The following is a 6,365-nucleotide window of genomic DNA, read 5'->3' on the forward strand; positions in this document are numbered from 1 at the left end:
AGCTGAATACAGCACCTCAGACTGAGGAAGTCTATCGGATGAGAGACGAAACGTTTCTACATTTTTTTGTTGATTTGCTTTGTTTTGTTTTTTTTGAATGTCCAGAGGACCAGATTTAACTTTTTTAGATTAAAATTGAATAGTTTTCATTTGATACTATTTCTATCTTCCATCCATCCATCCATTTTCTTTACCCGCTTATTCCATTTTGGGTCACGGGGGTCGCTGGTGCCCATGTCCAGCAATCACTGTGCGAGGGGCGGGGTACACCCTGGACGGGTCGCAAGTCCATCACAGGGCCTATTTCTATCTTAACATGTGATTTTTGACCTGCCATTGTGTATCTGTTCCTCTCAAACCCAGCTGGTCGAAGCAAATGGTCGCTTGTCCTGAGCCTGGTTCTGCTAGTTTCTTCCTCATGAGGGAGTTTTTCCTTTCCACTGTTGCCTTCATGCGTGCTCAAGATGAGAGTCTGTGATAGAGTTAAATTCAAAGTAGTCTGCTCCTCAGATAAATAATGTTAACTTCAATGTTTCTGTTCAGTGCCCTGAGATGACTTCTGCTGTGACTTGGCGCTACATAAATACATTGAATTGAATCTTATTTAAAGACATTTCAAAACTAAAATACATTAATCACTTCTCACTGTACTTTTAAACTGAGCATTCTTCATCTAGTGCAGACGACTTCTCGTGACATTTTTTTCAAAATTTGAAGCCGAGAATTAAAAAAATTTAAAAAAATTGCTCAATCTTTGATTTTGATGCAGAAAAAGTGAGAGAACGTCAGCTGAGACCGATAAAACTCTTTATGAGGAACCTACAGTCAATAAAAGATGTCTCGTATCTGACTGGAGGTCGTGCATCGACTGAAAACTGGCCCTCGGTTTGAAAGAAGTTTTTAATTTTGGCCTCTTTTGTAGCTGAGTTTGACGCCCCTGAAATAAACTCTTCTTTGGTCAAAGTTTTATCTCTAACTTCAAGGCTTGATGTTCTGACGACAGGAGCGGAGCCAGTGGTTTGCTAAAATGTTGAGACATAAAGAAGTGATAAAGGCAATTGGCACTTTAAAATGTTTGCTAATCACTGAAAATGTCTGTTTAATCATGCCATAACTGCGTAAGATTTATCTTGTTCAGGTTTTTGGATAAACTTGAGATGTTTTATTAAATACAAAGAACTGAAGAGGAGTGGGATTAAAATGTTCATCTTTTAACTCGTCAGTAAAATAAACAGAACCGTTCATCCTCTTAATTCATCCGATTGTCTCTTAGTTCATTCAGCCTTTATTTATACAGGTTAATCCCATTGAGCCTCGGGGACTCGTTTGCAAGAGAGACCTGATTTTAACAAAGAGTGATGACAACAATAGACAATCATAAAAGATGCATACACATTTATTTATTTATTTATTTTAGGTCATGGTCTCATTCTCACTTTCACATCTTTGGTTTAAAACAGAGCAATAGGACGATCAAAGACATCATTTCAGGAGATGTTCTATTTTCAGCGTTTATATTTGAAATGTGTTTATTTTGGGATTCACCTCGCTGATCGTTTCAACTAACTTTTTACACATTTATGTAAAGTATAAAGAAACAGCTGATGCCCGAGTTAGCCACGCTACCTTCCAACGTAAGAAAGCTAGAAGAACTGATTGATATAGTTTATAAATAAACTAATGGACGACTCAGAGGATCCTTTGACAGATGGTGTTTGAAAACAGGAAGTGAGTCTGAAGAGGAGCTTCATGTTCTGGATGCTCATCTCAACCTAGAGAAGCAAGGTTTGCTTTAAAAGTTCTCATCGACACGTTAGAGACAGGAAATCAGGAAGTAAAGAACATCTACGGTACGTCTGTCAAGTCCCTCTACAGCCTCAGCTGATGTTATTTCCTGTAATAAGACTGTAAACCTCCTTAAAGTCCTAAATGAAAGGATTACAGCTATGATGGACCTGCTCTGTGGGTCCACAGCTTTGTGACGAGGTGCATGGTTCTGCAGCCACGATCCTTTGACTCTGCACATAGCAGCTAAATGTGCAGAAGCATGAGCTGACAGCTAGAATATGGAATATTAGAGGAAATGAACAAATCAATGATTCAGGAGATTAGAGGAAAGATCTTAAGAAACACGGACGTGGACCTGAAGGCAGCTGAAGCTAAGCTCAAACGTCCACTGACCACCTCATTCAACATCAGATGGACCTCACATATCCAGTACCAGAGCCATCTGTCTTCAGTGATGATCCAGTTAATTAGGCTTCCTTCATTCAAGCTCTCTTGTAGAAGATGATTTGAAGAAGCGAGAGGGGCCCAGCTTGTCGGACTGTGAATGGAAGCTTTTGTGGAAACGATGGAGAGGTTTTTAACTACAGTATGTCATTGATACCAGCAGTCATTTGTTGAACAGAAAGCCTTCAGAGAAAAACTAAAAGATTCATCTGAAGGATGGAGAAGAACTCGGAAACCTTTCAGACAGGCTCATGTTGAGGGTCTTCAGAGCTTAAAGGAGTGTGAGGAGAGTTACATGGGCAGATTAAAGGTCATGAAAACCATGAGCAGAAACCAAACTTACCAAAGTTTTCAACTTCTCGCTTAAAGCTGAGGCGACCGACCGTCCTTTAACTTCCCACCACGTTCTTTGTTCTCCGAGAACAAACTCTCAGGAACACAAAGGGGAACAGAACCAGTGTTCTCTGAACTCAAGCAGAGAACGACAAGCCGTACGCCGTTGTCCCCCGTCTCTGAGGAGTTTGAATGGTTAGTGTTTGTAGTTTTGGAGATGAGTGTTTTTCTGAACTGGAACTAAATGTTTTTGGTACAAGACATTCAAGTGTGGAGGAGAACAAAGGCAAAGCAGATTGATGAATCCTGGAAAGGGAGGGAACAATTTTATCCACCACCAGGTGCAGTGGAGGAACCAGGGGGTGGCCAGTGGTGGTCTTGGCCCCCATTGATTAATCTTCAACCACCCCAACCATTTGAGGAAACTATACTTTCAAGGAATTTAATGACTAGAAAGCATAGTTTCCTCAAATGATTGTGGTGGTCAGTTTACCTATTTATGGTGGTGGCCATCTTGGATTTTGATGTGGCAACCCAATTTTTGAAAGTGACGTGTGGTAAGTTCCCCAGGCCTTTAAATGTTTTTGTTCTAAAAGGATCAAAAAGATGAAATGATATAGATATTTCATCTTTTTTGTCTAATTTAATTGCAGTAATTTGTTTGTAAATGTGTAATATAACAGTTTTTATTTGCTGTTGTTGTGTAATTTATCTCTGCTTGTGTGTTTGTGTCAGTAAAGTTTTCATGAACCTTCAGGTTGAGATCGTTTGGGATGCTCCCAACAGACAGAGCCCCCCCCCCCCTCCCCCATGTCACATTTCTTTTTATTCTAACATTTAGAGACTCTTTTAAAGTCTTTGGTTTGGTCATTTGTTGTTGAAGTCGTCACATTTGAAGATTGTGAAACTTGAAGCTTCTTATCTGTGGAATAAAAAGAACATTTTTAGAGCAAATATTTTCTTTTTTTGTGGTGATTTTTTTTTTTTTTTTTGCCGTAAATGTTTCAGAGTCTGTTTGGTGGTCAGCAGTAATATTATCTTTTAAAGCAATATTTCACCTTTTTAAAAGTGGTTTTCTGTGCAACTTCTCAGTAATTTTGTTCTTTTTATTTTTTTGTCTTTAGCATCTTTTTCCACACTGCCTTCACTGATTGAAGTTAATTTATTTCGTTTGTAATTGTTTTAGTGCAGGATGAGTGAGTGAGCTTCAGCATTTCACCCTTCAGCACACCTCACGGCGTTTGGCCTCTGAGGTCAAAAGTCTCAGCTTCAAGTCACAAATTGTCTGATCCTCATTTGAGTGTCAGAAGAGCTGCCTGGTGACTGAGGTTTGGCCCAGATGTTGTTGGGTATGGTGGTTCTGAGGAGGATGAACTGGTCCTGGAGGTTTGGGTTGGATTTTCTCCTTTCGGCGCAGAGTGGGTCATTTGAATCTTGGTGTTTGTGAGTTTGTCAGAGGCGTTGAGAGCCTTGTCCTGTCCTCTCACCTCCGGCTGCTAAGAGACTTTACCTGTCAGCTGCAAGAAGTAAAAGTTTTTCACATGCGTGTGGAAAAACGAAAGCGACACTGAGCTGTGCGTGATTGCGCGTGCAGCCTGAGCTGCCTCCGCTGCAGAAAACGCAGTTTGTGCATGTCACGCTCCGTGCTGTTGTCCACCAGCCGATGCACCGGCCCATCCGCATCGCATCCTGCCCTTTGGCGAAGCGCACTTTGCTCCTGTGAAGTGTCTAAACAACTGTTGTGCAATCACAAACGAGGCTGCTCTTAGATTTGGCCTCAGCTCTGAAACGATCGAGGCAGGCAAGACCAGGCAGATCAGCTATGTGACTGAAAAATGGCAGCAGGAGACAAGAATATAAAAGAAGACGCACTGGTTGTAGCAGTAGCGGTCTCGCTGACGAGTGGGTGGTAGATTAATGTCCTGGGCAGGTTCCATTTTGTTCGTTTCTAAACAAGTCTCTTTTTGTTTTGTTTTTTTATTTTGAATCACGGATAAATTTCTTTTGGAAAGCAGCTTTAGGTGAACTCTCGCTCATAAAAGGGTTTTCTTCGTGCATCGTGCCGAGGGTAAATAGAAATTTAATTCCTCTGGATGCTTGACATGAAATCTCTTTTACTTAAAAAAAAAAAAAGAAATGCAAAAATGCTTGAAGGCACAGATGGTGGATGTTACTGTGGATCGGGTGTGGCTTTACTCAATGTGAGGTGGTAGCACGCTTGGTTTTTGTTAGCTTTGGCAAGCTGAAATATTTTCCTCTGATCCTGTCAACAAACCTTCTTTCCTCTTTCCTGCGTTAGGTGCTTTTTTGTTTTTTTGTTTCTGTTTTTCATCCTCTTTCGTGTCTTGATGACAACTTTATCTCGGTTTAATCTGCCACGGTTCTAAAGCAGAGAATAAAAACATGCATCATCTGTCATTTATTACTGGATAATACTAAGATACAAGAAAAGCATTTGATAAAAGAAAGAGAGTTGAAGAGTTTTAAATTAAGTTCATCTTGTGCTGGAAAATGATGGTTTGGTCAAACCTTATAAATAACAAAATAATGTGCAGTCCTGTGGCGAACCATGTCTGTAACAGCTTCATTTTGGATTAAATGACATCAGTGGTCTTGTCAAAGACCTCTACGGAGTTACAATCTTGTCTTTAGTCTCATTAAAGTTCATAACTCTGACGGGAAGTTCTTCTTCTCTTTTTATCCAGCAGGTCCAACATCAGACTCATGGTGTTGTTTCTTTTACACTAACAACAGCCTGAACACCAACCCAACACTAAACAGAACCAACAGAACAACCAGTCTGAACACAAAGCCTGGATAAATCCACCCATTTCTGTCCTAATTTACATGCCCTGTGGCTCACCCAGCCTCTTACGTTCAAGTACAGCATGTCATTTTAATAATTCACACTGAAATTTAACCATAACTCACAGAACGTACGGTTTCTATGAACTTTCATCATGTAGTGAAACTAAAGTACCACTTTTATGTTGAAAATTGTTAGTGGTGTCCCGATACCGATACTGGTTTCGGGCCTAATACTAGCATTTTTACAAGTATTCATACTAGTAAAATATGCCCCAACACCTGGGACCTATACTGCTTATATGCTGGGTGGTGCTATTTCTGCTTCCGCAGCACAAGTGACAGAAAATAAAAAAATAGCTGTAGTTTGGAGATATTTTAAGATAAACTCAGGTGATTAAAAAAAAAAGTAGTTTGTCTGCTGTGCTCAGCTACACTGTCCAGAGGAGGGACGAACAACGGCAGTTTAGACAAAACACGAGGCGGAGTTTAAAGAGTTTGCTGCAAGCAGCACATCACAACCAGTGCTGCAGCAAGTTCTCCAGAAATTAGGGGGAAAAATGGCTCCAGCCAATCCATGTGTGGTAATGAGGACTGAGGCTCTTACCCAATACGTCACTCCAGACGGCCAGACGTTTTCAGGGGTGGATGATTCTGAATTTCATTGTCTTCTCAACATATTGGAGCCTTGGTATGACATTCTCAGCCGCCACCATATTTTAGAAAAAACTTTGCAGAAGACATATGACTTTGTAAAAAAAAAAACATCTGCAGCCTGTTGCAGGACGTTTCTGCATTCAGTTTGACTACGGATGTTTAAACGAACAGTGTAAGTCCATCATCTATTATTAGTAGGGATGCACGATCTTATCGGCATAGTGTCTGTATCGACCGATATTAGTGATAAAGTTAAATATTGTATATCAGCCATTCCATCAACATAACTCACCGGTATTAAAGGCGGTGTTTTTATAAATATATATATATATATATAT

Source organism: Nematolebias whitei, chromosome 14 (genome assembly GCF_014905685.2).
Source record: "Nematolebias whitei isolate Nwh7 chromosome 14, NemWhi1, whole genome shotgun sequence".
NCBI classification, from domain to species: domain Eukaryota; kingdom Metazoa; phylum Chordata; class Actinopteri; order Cyprinodontiformes; family Rivulidae; genus Nematolebias; species Nematolebias whitei.